The sequence below is a fragment of the Dendrobates tinctorius genome, unplaced genomic scaffold (genome assembly GCF_039654945.1).
Source record: "Dendrobates tinctorius isolate UK_male_01 unplaced genomic scaffold, ASM3965494v1 ptg000241l, whole genome shotgun sequence".
Taxonomy (NCBI): domain Eukaryota; kingdom Metazoa; phylum Chordata; class Amphibia; order Anura; family Dendrobatidae; genus Dendrobates; species Dendrobates tinctorius.
In genome coordinates this window covers 8697890-8711842 of record NW_027361908.1, presented here as the reverse complement: position 1 = coordinate 8711842, position 13953 = coordinate 8697890, and the positions used below count along the sequence as shown (strand labels likewise).

At 44.2% G+C, this 13953-nt stretch overlaps 1 protein-coding gene across 1 annotated transcript in view; it reads right to left on the bottom strand.

Moving 5' to 3' along the window:
- LOC141060642 (dynein axonemal heavy chain 3-like) overlaps positions 1–13953 on the bottom strand; it is a 2648786-nt gene that overhangs the window by 1723979 nt on the left and 910854 nt on the right. The gene's annotated exons all lie outside the window — the stretch shown is intronic.

Genomic DNA, 13953 nt, shown 5'->3' with positions numbered 1-13953 from the left:
TAGACCCCCCACGGAACTTATCTAGATTTGTGGTGAGCACTTTGAACCCCCAAGGGCTTCACAGAAGTTTATAATGCCCGGACGTGAAAATAAAAAAATCATATTTCTCCACAAACATGATCTTTTAGTCCCCAATTTTTTTATTTTCCCAATGGTAACAGGAGAAATTGGACCCCAAACGTTGTTGTCCAATTTGTCCTGAGTATGCTGATACCCCATATATGGGAGAAAACTACTGTATGGGTACACGTCAGGGCTCGTAAAGGAAGTAGTGACGTTTTGGAATGCAGACTTTGATGGAATGGTCTGCGGGTGTCATGTTGCCTTTGGAGAGCCCCTGATGTACCTAAACAGTGGAAACCCCCCAGAAGTGACCCTATTTTGGAAACTAGACCCCCTAAGGGACTTATCTAGATGTGTGGTGAGCACTTTAAACCCCCCAAGTTCTTCACAGAAGTTTATAACACCCGGGCGTGAAAATAAAAAAAATCACATTTTTTCCACAAACATGATCTTTTAGTCCCCAATTTTTTATTTTCCCAAGGGTACCAGGAGAAATTGGACCTCAAAAGTTGTTGTCCAATTTGTCTTGAGTACGCTGAAACCATATGTGGGAGAAAACTACTGTATGAGGACACGTCGGGGCTTGGAAGGGAAGTAGTGACGTTTTGGAATGCTGACTTTGATGGAATGGTCTGCGGGTGTCATGTCGCGTTTGGAGAGTCTCTGATGTGCCTAAACTGTGGAAACTCCCCACAAGTGACCCCATTTTGGATACTAGACCCCACACGGAACTTATCTAGATGTGTGTTGAGCACTTGGAACCCCCAAGTGCTTCACAGAAGTTTATAACGCTCGGGCGTGAAAATAAAAAAATCATATTTTTTTTCCACAAAAATGATATTTTTGCCCCCAATGTTTTATTTTCCTAAGGGTAACAGGAGAAATTGGACCACAAAAGTGGTTTTGCAATTTGTTCTGAGTAGTCTGCTACACCATATGTGGGGTAAAACGCTGTTTGGGCACATTGCAGAGCTTGGAAGGGAAGGAGCACCATTTGACTTTTTCAACGCAGAATTGGCTGGAATTGAGATCAGATGCCATGTTGCATTTGGAGAGCACCTGATGTGCCCAAACAGTGGAAACCCCCCAATTCTAACTCCAACCCTAACCCCAACACACCCCTAACCCTAATCTCAGCCCTAACCCTATCCCTAACCCTAGCCCTAACCCTAATGGGAAAATGGAAATATATACATTTTTTTAATTTTATTATTTTTCCCTAACTAAGGGAGTGATAATAGGGGGTTGATTTATTATTTATGGCGGGTTTTTATTTTTGGCAGCTGTCATACGTTAAAAGACGCTTTATATTGTAAAAATAATTTTTGCATCACCACATTTTGAGAGCTATAATTTTTCCATATTTTGACCCACCGAGTCATGTGAGGTCTTATTTTTTGCGTGACGAGTTGACATTTTTATTGGTTCCATTTTCGGGCACGTGACATTTTTTGATCGCTTTTTATTCCGATTTTTTGGACGCAGAATCAGCAAAAACCAGCATTTCAAGAATTTCTTTTGGGGTGTGCGTTTACACCATTCCACATGCGGTAAAATTGATAAGGCGGTTTTGTTCTTCGGGTCAGTACGATTACAACAAAACCTCATTTATGTCTTTTTTTACGTTTTGGCGCTTTTATGCAATGAAAACAATTTTATATAAAAAATAATTATTTTTGCATCGCTTTATTCTGCAAGCTATAATTTTTTTAATTTTTCGCTGATGATGCTGTATAGTGGCTCTTTTTTTGCGGGACAAGATGACGCTTTCAGCGGTATCATGATTATTTATATCCATCTTTTTGATCGCGCATTATTACACTTTTTGTTCGGTGGTATGATAATAAAGCTTTATTTTTTGCTTTGTTTTTTATTTTTTAAGGGGTTCACTAAGGGGGTTAACTAATATGACATTTTTATAGGGCGGTTCATTACGGATGCGGCGATACTTAATATGTGTACTTTTATTGTTTTGTTTTTTTTATTTCCAAAAAATGAATTTGTTACGGAATATTTTATTTTTTTTTATTTATTTATTTAGTGATTTTTCATAAATTATTTATACACTTTTTTTAACTTTATTGCAATGTCTCAGGGGATACATAACTGTCATGTGACAGATCGCTGATCTGTCACATCACAGATTGCTGTGACAGATAAGCGATCTGTCAAAGGGAGTGCTGCAGGCTTCCTCGTGCCTGCGCTTTGCAGGCATGAGGAAGCTGGCTCCCTGCAGGCCCCCGAAGGTCACCGCCACCATTTTGGATCTGGGGACCTGCAGGGAAGGAGACCCCCGCAGCAGCGCTGCACATCACGCTGCTGTGGGGGTCGCAGGGAAGCACGGAGGGAGCCCCCTCCCTGCCGATGCTTCCCTAAGCCCCTGGTACACTGCGATCATGTTTGATCGCAGTGTGCCAGTGGTTAATGTGTTGGGGGCGGTCCGTGACCACCCCTGACACATAGTGCCGGGTGTCAGCTGTGATAATCAGCTGACACTCGGCCGTGATCAGCAGCGCTCACATGTGAGCGCCGCTGATCGCTATAACGTACTATCCCATCCCTTGGAATTAAGTCCCAGGACACATGGATGGGATAGTACGTCATATGGCAGAAAGGGGTTAATACATCATGAAATATTAAGATATGACTATTTGCATGTCCTATTGACATTATGTTGCCAAGATGTCATTTTGAAATATTTTTGAAGGTGTCAAATGATGTAAAAGTTCCAAATTGAACTGATTTACACAGTAGTTTTTCTTTAAATGTGACAATTACATATTTTTTCATAGATGTACAGTTGCAAATGCCCAATGGAATTTGGTGTGCTTCATCTATTGACTTAAAGGGAATCTGTCGGTAAGATCAACCACACAAACCATATCTATGGGCATGATGGTCTTCAAAAAGAAAATCCATCAACACCTTTCTATCATCTTATTCCAAATAATTAGCATTTTAATTCAAACTAGCTAAAGAGCCCGGTGCTGCTTGGGCATAGTAACTAACTGTGGTTAGTTACAACAAATTATAATTATCCTCGATCCCATAGTCCCGTGCCCATATACCCATCATACATATCCACGATCCCATAGGCCTGTGTCCATATAACCATCATACATATCCTCCATCCCATAGTCGAGTGCCCATATACCCATCACACATCCTCCATCCCATAGTCCCATGCCTATATACCCATCTTACATATTCTCCATCCCATAGTCCCATGCCCATATATCCATCATACATATTCGCCATACCATAGTCGAGTGCCCATATACCCCTTCACACATCCTTCATCTCATAGTCCCATGCCCATATACCCATCATACATATCCTCCATCCCATAGTCCCGTGCCCATATACCCATCATACATATCCACCATCCCATAGTCCCGTGCCCATATACCCTTCATACATATCCTCCATCCATAGTCCAGTGCCCATATACCCATCACACATCCTCCATCCCATAGTCCTGTGCCCATATACCCGTCATACATATACTCCATCCCATAGCCCAGTTCCCATATACCCATCACACATCCTCCATCCCATAGTCAACCATTATAACATCATAATGAGCGGCGGGGCTTGCAACCTATGATGACATCAGCGTCGCCATGGCAACCATTATGACATCAAATTGAGGGGTGGGGCTTGATACACACACACACACTTTTTCCCCATTATGTAGATAGGGGAAAAATTGTTTGGTGAATTGGAACACACGGGGTTAAAATTTCGCCTCACAACATAGCCTAGGACACTCTCGGGGTCCAGATGTGTGACTGTGCCAAATTTTGTGGCTGTAGCTGTGACAGTGCGGATGCCAATCCCAGACATACACACATACACACATACACACATACATACATACATACACACACTTGAGCTTTTAATTCCAATGGGAGCATTTATATATTAGATGTATAGATACGCGAGCACTAAAGTGCTCGGATGCTGGTTACTTGAACCAAGCAATTCCTAATGCTTGGGTGCTTGTTTCAAGTAACGAGTCTAATAGAAGTCTAAGGAAAATCAAAGCATTCTTCTATCAGACACTACAAAGAGGTCTGGGGGGCAGTGAAAATGTTGAAATGAATGGAATAAGTGCTGAATAGAAGGAGAACACCATGGTGAAGACCCTTGTAAGCAACTCTGACTCCCAGATCGCTGCTGAGAACAATGGTGTCATACTTTTACTCCACTTTAAGGACTGACGAGAAAACATTCACCATCAAAGAGAACTTGTTCTTTACAGGAAAAAAATGTTAAGAAACATTTTTCCTTTATTATGAGTTGCATATAAGGCAAAATATAAAAAAAAGATTAAAACATAATTTAAGTAAACCAAAATTGAATTTTTGATGAAAAATTGGAAATTTCAGTGTAATTTATGAAGGAAGCAAGAAGTGCCAAATATTAGGGACTCAGAGGGACTCAGATACACCCTGTATTAGACATTAAGGAGGGCCACATACACATTCTGTTGTTCAAATTGTCATGTACAGTGAGGAAAATAAATATTTGATACATTGCCAATTTTGCAAGTTTTGCCACCTACAAAGAATGGTCAGGTGTGTAATTTTTATCATAGGTACATTACAACTGTGAAAGATAGAATCTAAAAAAAAACAAAAAAAAAACAGAATTCTGGCTCCCACAGACATTTTAGCTTTTCTTTAAGAAGCCCTTCTACTCTGCATTAATTATCTGTATTAATTGCACCTGTTTGAACTTGTTACCTGTATAAAAGACACCTGTCCACACAATCAATCCCACTCCAATCACTCCACCAATGCCAAGACCAAACAGGTGGCTAAAAACACCAGGAACAAATTTGAAGACCTGCACAAGGCATGACAATAGGCAAGAAGCTTAATGAGAAGGTAACAACTTTTGGCACAATTATTAGAAAACAGAAGAAACACAAGATGACTGTAAATGTTCCTTGGTCTGGGGTTACATGCAATATCTCGCCTCCTAGGGTACCGATGATTCTGATAAAGGTCATGAATCAGTCCAGAACTACATGGGAGGACGTGGTCAATGACCTAAAGAGGGCTAGGACCACAGTCTGTCTCAAACATTACTGCTAGTAACATGCTACGCCATCAAAGGTCCCCCTGCTCACATCAGTACATGTCCAGGTCTGTTTGAAGTTCACCATTGACCATCTGGATGATCCAGATGAGGTATGGGTGAAGGTCATGTGGTCCAATAAGCCCAAAATAGAACATTTTGGTATCGACTCCACTCATCATATTTGGATTATGAAGAAGGATGAGTACAACCTCAAGAACACCATCCCAACTGTGAAGCATGGTGTGTGAAAACATTGTACTTTAGGGTGCTTTTCTGCAAAGGGGACAGGATGACTGCATAGGTGTAACGGGCTGGGTGGTGGAACCACTGTACCATAGCTCAAGGAAGACCTGGAGGGGCATGACTAGGAGCCTCACCTAATTGGACTATGGACGTGCAGCAGCTAATGACCGACTCCCCCTCCGACCGACTCCCCCGCTGATCATCGCTTGTCGCGCGAGAATGGCCTGGGCCATTTCTCGTCGGGCGCTTCCTGCTGGGCTTCCTGTGGTGACGATGAGCGACGTGTGGGTGCGGGCGGGAGGACGTCAGGATCGCCGCGTCTGACAGGTAAGTAGCGACCCCCGACCCCTGCTATGTCGCTGGTGAGATCTGCCTGTGTGGCAGCTCACTAGCGACCACTTAGCGATGTACCAGCGATCCATATCGTTGTCGGGATCGCTGGTGCATCGCTAAGTGTAACGGTACCCTTAGATGATAGCCAGACCTTATCTCCAGGAGGAAACAGAGGTGAATCTAGACATCTCTTATCCACATGTCTTTTCATCCATTCAGAGGATTTCACCAAAGACATTTTGGTGTCCTCCCAGATCTCAGTAAAGCTCCTGATGAGGGAATCAGCAACAGGAATATCAGAGGTGAACGACACAGGGAATGGCACTTTTAAGTGTTGACTGTTGTGAGCTCATTTTCTCGTTCACCTTTGATGTCCAATGAACTCCCTCTGCTGGTGAAAGGAGGTGGTGAAACTGATTTGGATGGGAGAAACCTGTCACCTGAACAGGTGGATTGCGATTGGACATCTGGAATCTCTGAGTGGATATAAGGCAGCCGACGCCCTGTAGGGTTGCTGGTGATTTCTCTGCTCTGAGCTCTGGCCTCCAGTTCATTTCCTGTCTTCTAAAGCTAAGTTTTGCTCTGTTATTGTTCCAAGAGATTTTGTCTGATTTGCTTAGTTTTGTGTTCTGCCAGCCCCGGCTGGGGCTCTGCTGAATTTCCATTTTTGTCCCTGATCGGTTAAATCTCTTTTGCTCTGTCTTCAGAATATATCGGAGTGCTGATATAGGGATTTTGAAGTCTAGTGACTTCAGGGCCGTTTTTCCTATCAGATGTGTTGGGACATTTTTGGTAGGGTTTTTGCGGATTGCAGCCAGCATCTTTTCTGTCCTTTCCTATCTAGTTAGTTGGGCCCCATCATTTGCTCTGCCTGTCTTTCTGTCTGTGTTTGTGTTTTCATCTGTTTTCACCGACAATACATGTTGGGGGCTGTCTATTGCTTTGGGGTCTGCTCTGGGGCAGTTTAGATTTCCCCTTTCTTTCTTTAGGCTTATTTAGTTCTCCGGCTGTGAAGAGGCGTCTAGGACCACCGCAGGAACGCTCCATGGCTACTGTTAGTTGTTGTGAATAGGATCAGGGGTCTGCAATCCGCTAGCTACCAACCTCTCCGGCTTTCTGGACTTAGCTTGCATTTTTGTTTTTTCCTCCTCTGGTGACTCATTCATAACAGAATCACCAGCCATACCGCAGATTCTAGGGTACTCAATAGCAGGAAAGAATTGTAAAAAAAAAAAGTGTCAACATTTTTTTTTTTATGTATATTTTTTCCTTTTTTTCTCTGGGGCCGTAGGAGGAATTTTTTCTTAATGGAGATTAAGCAATTGTCTGATCGTGTGGAGCAGCTTGCTGCTGAAGCGCAGGAAATTTCCGCCTATCTTGCTCATTCACATGCTGCTGAACCAAAGATCCCTACTCCTGATGTGTTTTTTGGGGATCGGTCTAAATTTTTGAATTTTAAGAATAATTGTAAATTATTTCTTGCCTTGAAGCCTAGCTCATCCGGGAGCTCTGCGCAGCAGGTTAAAATTGTCATCTCTTTGCTGCGCGGCGATCCCCAGGATTGGGCGTTTTCTTTGACAGCTGATGATCCTATTCTAACTAATGTGGATGCATTTTTTCAAGCCTTGGGGTTGTTGTATGATGAACCTAATGCTATTGATCAAGCTGAAAAAGCCCTGTTGGCATTGAGCCAGGGACAGGATTCTGCAGAGTTGTACTGTCAAAAATTCCGAAAGTGGGCGGTCCTTACTACCTGGAATGATGGTGCCTTGGCAACTCTCTTTCGGAAGGGTTTGTCAGAAACCGTAAAAGATACTATGGTGGGATTTCCTGTTCCCTCTGGTCTTGACGATTCTATGTCATTAACCATTCAGGTTGATTGGCGTTTACGTAAACGTAAAATTACACGAGAAATGTTGCCACCTGTTGAACAAATGTCTGAACCTATGCAATGTGATAGAGTTTTGTCTAGGGCGCAACGTAAGGAGTTCAGAATGCATAATAAGCTGTGTTTTTTCTGTGGAGATGCCTCTCATAATATTTCTGTCTGCCCTAAACGAGAGAAACATTTTGCACACACATTTGCTGTGGGTGGTGTACAACCTAAGCTACTTCTGGCAATTACTCTGATCTGCACCCTGTCCACATTTTCCGCTAAGGCTTTAGTGGATTCAGGAGCGGCTCTGAACCTGATGGACTTGGATTTTGCTAAGCGTTGTGGGTTTCCTATGACACCTCTGCGGATGCCTATCCCTTTGAGGGGTATTGATGCTACTCCTTTGGCGAAGAAGAAACCTCAGTTTTGGACCCAGGTGGTAATGCGGGTTGCCCCAGACCAACAAGAAAATTGCAGATTTTTGGTGTTGCATGATACCAATGTTCTGGGGTTTCCCTGGTTGCAAATCCATAATCCAGTTTTGGATTGGAAATCTGTGTCTGTGGTGAGTTGGGGTTGTCAGTGTGCTCTTAGTGACACTCCTGTTTTCTCCACCTCTCCCCAGTCGCATGATGTTCCTGACTATTTAGCTGATTTTTATGATGTATTTAGTGAGAATGAGTCTGCGTCTTTGCCTCCTCATAGGAGTTATGACTGTGCAATTGAGCTGAGCCCTGGGTGTAAATTTCCCAAGGGTCGACTTTTCAATTTATCTGTACCCGGGCATGAGGCTATGCGATCTTATATTAAGGAGTCGTTGGAGAAGGGTCATATTAGACCATCCTCTTCACCCTTGGGTGTTGGTTTTTTTTTCGTGGCCAAGAAAGATGGTCCATTAAGGCCTTGTATTGACTATCATTCCCTCAACAAAATTACTGTTAAATATCAGAATCCGTTACGCCTGATTTCTGATCTATTCTCCAGAGTTAAAGGTGCTTGCTGGTTTACCAAGCTTGACCTCAGGGGGGCGTATAATCTTATTCGCATTAAGCATGGGGATGAATGGAAGACTGCGTTTAATACTCCGGAGGGACATTTTGAGTACCTGGTGATGCCCTTTGGGCTCACTAATGCCCCTTCTGTCTTCCAGTGCTTCATGAATGATATTTTCCGAGACTTTGTGGATAAATTTTTGATCATTGATCTGGATGATATTTTGATCTTTTACAGGGATTGGGACTCTCATGTGGAACATGTTCTGACTGTGTTCCGGATTTTGAGGGAGAATTCCTTGTATGTTAAGGGATCGAAATGCCTTTTTGGTGTACAGAGGATTTCATTTTTGGGATTTATTTTGTCTCCGTCAATTACTGAAATGGACCCTGCCAATGTACAGGCCATTTATGATTGGGTTCAGCCCACTTCTTTGAAGGCCCTCCAGAAGTTTTTGGGTTTTGCTAATTTTTATCGCAAATTTACAGCTAATTTTTCTGGTATTGCCAAACCATTGACTGATTTGACTAAGAAGGGTGCTGATGTGCTGAATTGGTCTCCAGAGGCTGTTTCTTCCTTTCAGGAGCTGAAGCGGAGGTTCACTTCTGCTCCGGTTTTGCGGCAACCTGATGTCTCACTCCCGTTTCATGTAGAGGTGGATGCTTCTGAGATTGGTGCAGGAGCTGTTTTGTCCCAAAAAGATCCGGCAACATCTAAAATGAATCCCTGTGCTTTCTTTTCCCGAAAGTTCTCCCCATCTGAACGCAACTATGATGTGGGGAATCGGGAACTGTTAGCCATGAAATGGGCATGTGAGGATTGGAGACATTGGTTGGAGGGAGCTAGACATCAAGTCGTGGTCCTCACTGACCACAAGAATTTGATTTACCTTGAGTCGGCCAAACGCTTGAATCCTAGACAGACTAGGTGGGCCTTGTTTTTCACACGTTCTGATTTTGTGGTCTCTTTTCTTCCGGGCACTAAGAATGTCAAGGCAGACGCCCTCTCTAGGAGCTTCTTTGCTGATTCTCCTATTGTGACCAAGCCTGCTACCATCTTAGGTGAGGGGGTAGCTCTTTCTGCCATCTCGCCCGATTTGAGACGTGCTCTGGAAGAGTTTCAGTAGGACAAACCTGAGCGTTGTCAAATTGGAAAATTGTATGTTCCTGACCAGTGGAGGAAGAGAGTAATGTCTGAAGTTCATTGCTCTGCATTGGCTGGTCATCCAGGTATTTTTGGTACTAGAGATTTGGTGAGTCGGTCTTTTTGGTGGCCCGCCTTATCTCGTGATGTCAGGAATTTTGTGCAGTCCTGTGGGACGTGCTCCTGGTCTAAACCTTGTTCTCGCTCTATTGGGTTGTTGATGCCTTTGCCGGTGCCCAGGAGGCCATGGACCCATATTTCAATGGATTTTATTTCTGATCTGCCTATCTCTCACAGAATGACTGTTATCTGGGTGATTTGTGATAGATTCTCTAAGATGGTCCATCTTGTACCACTCCCTAAGTTGCCATCTTCCCCAGAGTTTGTGCCCTTGTTTTTGCAACAGGTGGTTTGCTTGCATGGGATTCCTGAGAACATTGTATCTGACAGAGGAGTTCAGTTTGTCTCTAGATTTTGGAGGACTTTTTGTTCCAAGCTGGGAATTCAGTTGTCCTTCTCCTCTGCGTTTCACCCTCAGACCAATGGGCAGACAGAGAGAACAAACCAGACTTTGGAGTCTTATTTGAGATGTTTTATCTCTGCTGATCAGGATGATTGGGTCTCATTTTTGCCCTTGGCCGAATTTGCTTTAAATAATAGAGCTAGTTCTGCCACTTTGATGTCACCTTTTTTTTGTAACTTTGGGTTTCATCCTCGATTCTCTTCAGGGCAGGTGGAGTCTTCTGCCTGCCCAGGTGTTGACACTGTGGTGGAGAGAATGCACCAGATTTGGGACCAAGTGGTGGATAAGTTGTCTCTCTCCCAGGAAAAGGCCCAGCGGTTTTCCAACCGGCATAGGACCATTCGTCCCCGGTTTAAGGTGGGTGATATGGTTTGGTTGTCATCAAAGTATATCTCTATGAAGGTGGCTTCTCCAAAGTTTAAACCTAGATTTATTGGACCTTACAAGATTTTGGAGATTCTTAATCCGGTCTCTTTTCGATTGGCTCTTCCTGTTACATTTAAGATCCATAACGTGTTTCATAAGTCTCTGTTGAAGAGGTTTGCTGAGCCAGTAGTTCCTGTGGTGGCACCTCCTGACCCTGTATTGGTTGAAGGTAATGTGGAATATGAGGTTGAGAAGATACCGGATTCTCGTCTGGCTAGATGTAGACTCCAGTATTTGGTTAAGTGGAAGGGTTATGGCCAGGAGGATAATTCTTGGGTCTCTGCATCTGATATTCATGCCGAAAGATTGGTTCATGCTTTTCATCGGGCCCATCCTGATCGGCCTGGTAGCGAGGATGAGGGTTCGGTGACCCCTCCTCAAGGGGGAGGTACTGTTGTGAGCTCATTTTCTCGTTCACCTTTGATGTCAGATGAACTCCCTCTGCTGGTGAAATGAGGTGGTGAAACTGATTTGGATGGGAGAAACCTGTCACCTGAACAGGTGGATTGCGATTGGACATCCGGAATCTCTGAGTGGATATAAGGCAGTCGACGCCCTGTAGGGTTGCTGGTGATTTCTCTGCTCTGAGCTCTGGCCTCCAGTTCAGTTCCTGACTTCTAAAGCTAAGTTTTGCTCTGTTATTGTTCCATGAGATTTTGTCTGATTTGCTTAGTTTTGTGTTCTGCCAGCCCCGGCTGGGGCTCTGCTGAATTTCCATTTTTGTCTCTGATCGGTTAAATCTCTTTTGCTCTGTCTTCAGAATATATCGGAGTGCTGATATAGGGATTTTGAAGTCTAGTGACTTCAGGGCCATTTTTCCTATCAGACGTGTTGGGACATTTTTGGTAGGGTTTTTGCGGATTGCAGCCAGCATCTTTTCTGTCCTTTCCTATCTAGTTAGTTGGGCCCCATCGTTTGCTCTGCCTGTCTTTCTGTCTGTGTTTGTGTTTTCATCTGTTTTCACCGACAATACATGTTGGGGGCTGTCTATTGCTTTGGGGTCTGCTCTGGGGCAGTTTAGATTTCCACATTCTTTCTTTAGGCTTATTTAGTTCTCCAGCTGAGAAGAAGCATCTAGGATCACCGTAGGAATGCTCCACGGCTACTGTTAGTTGTTGTGAATAGGATCAGGGGTCTGCAATCCGCTAGCTACCAACCTTTCCGGTTTTCTGGACTTAGCTTGCATTTTTGTTTTTCCCTCCTCCAGTGACTCATTCAAAACAGTTGACCGTAGACTGCAAAAATTTGAGATTTGGTCGAAGACTCGCTCACGTGGTTATTGTAAGAGAATTTGACACAAAGCAGGAGCTCAGCCCAGTCACTGTAATGCGCATTGACAAAATGCAGGAGAAAATTAGTCAGGATCTGATTGACTCATTCCACTTAGCTATTGGACTGAGGATGGTAAGAAGATGAGAAATCCAAAGTAACATCCAGTAGCTTATAGGTGTCCCTCCAGAAATGAGAGGTAAATTAGACACCTCTATCGGACACCTTGCGAAGTGGTAGACCATGGAGATGAAAAATCTGAAAATGAATTCTTTTGCCAGTCCTGGCACAGATGGAAAACCAGATAGCGGGATGAAATCATCTATCTTGTAAAAACAATCCACCACCACCCAGATGAAGGTACATCCAGCCGACAATGGTAGATCCATTATAAAATCCATGGACATATGCTGTACAGGGCACAGGCAAGGGAAGTAATCGACCGGTCATAGGCTGTTTGGGAGTGTTATTTCGGGCCCGGCCTCCACAATGTTCACCCAGTGTGCCATCAGGAAAATGTAGTATCCCTGACAACAAGCACTTGTCCACGTGTCGGTCGTTAATTGGACAATCACACTAACTGCATTGGTAAGGGCACGGGTGATATTCTAGGATATGGGCTGGTACAAGGTGGGGACGCCACACTGGGAAAGATGGTTTCAGCTGGGGAACAAGTACCGAGGGACCAAATGTGTACACCTGTAGCAGGCCATTTTTGTATTTATTTCTAACCAACAAAATTTCACACAAACCAAGTTTTACAGTATATATGAGAATAGTCAATTTTGGAACAACCAAAATTGAACCAACGAAATGTCACACAAAGTTCTGCAGTATACAGTATATGAAAATAGTCAATTTTAAAACAACTAAATTTGTATACCTGTAGCAGGCCATTTTTTGCATTAATTTTTAGCCGATAAAAGATTCACACAAACCAAGTTCTGTCATATATACAATAGTCCATTTTTGAATAACCAAATTTTTACACCTGTAAAAGGACATATTTTCTAATTATTTTGAACCAACCACATATTACAGAAAGTATGTTCTACAGTAAATATAACAATAGTCCTTGGAACAATCAAATTTGATTACCTGTAGCAGGGCATATTTTGTATTGACCGTATTTTTCGGACTATAAGACGCACCCCAAATTTTCAGAAGGAAAATAGGGAAAAAAATAATGTGTCAAATGGGGGTCCATCTTACAGTCTGAATTCAGCTTACTAGGGAAGGGATCCAGCACAGGTGGAGGAGTGGTCATACGGGTCATTCAGTGGTCCAGGCTGGAGTGGTGGCGGCATCTCTGTGCTGGGGCAGGTGGGCTGTGCTGGGGCAGGTTGGTTGTGCTGGGGCACTTTGCTGTGCTGGGGCAGGCGTGCTGTGCTGGGGCAGGTGGGCTGTGCTGGGGCAGGTGGGCTGTGCTGGGGCAGCTGGGCTCTGTGGTGTGGTGGTGGCAGCGGGCTGTGCTCCGATGCAGGGGCGGTGGTTCCGATGCAGGAGCAGTGGCTCCGCCGGCATTTCCTCAAAGCCCGGAGGCCCCCGCACATCCGTTGCTGCCATGTTGCGGTGGCCTCCGGGAACATGGATGCCAGGAAGATGGCCGCCGGTCTGGGGATGGTGCTTGCTCAGGTTCAGATCTTGTCCCGAGATCTCGGGAGACGAGATTCAAATCTCGGCAACGAGATCTGAACCTGAGCATATGCCATCCCCAGACCAGCGGCCATCTTCCCGGTGTCCATGTTCCCAGAGGCCACCGCAACATGGCAGCAACGGATGTGCGGGGGCCTCCGGGCTTTGAGGAAATTCCGGCAGAGCACAGAGAGCTGCTTCCCCTACACCGGAGCACAACCCGTCGCCACCACCACCACATCACATAGCCCCGTGTCACCTGCACCAGCCACCAGCCGTGGTCACAAGTGAGAATATTGTGACCATAAGATGCACCCCACACTTTCCTCCAAAATTTTTTGGGAAAAAGTGCATCTTATGG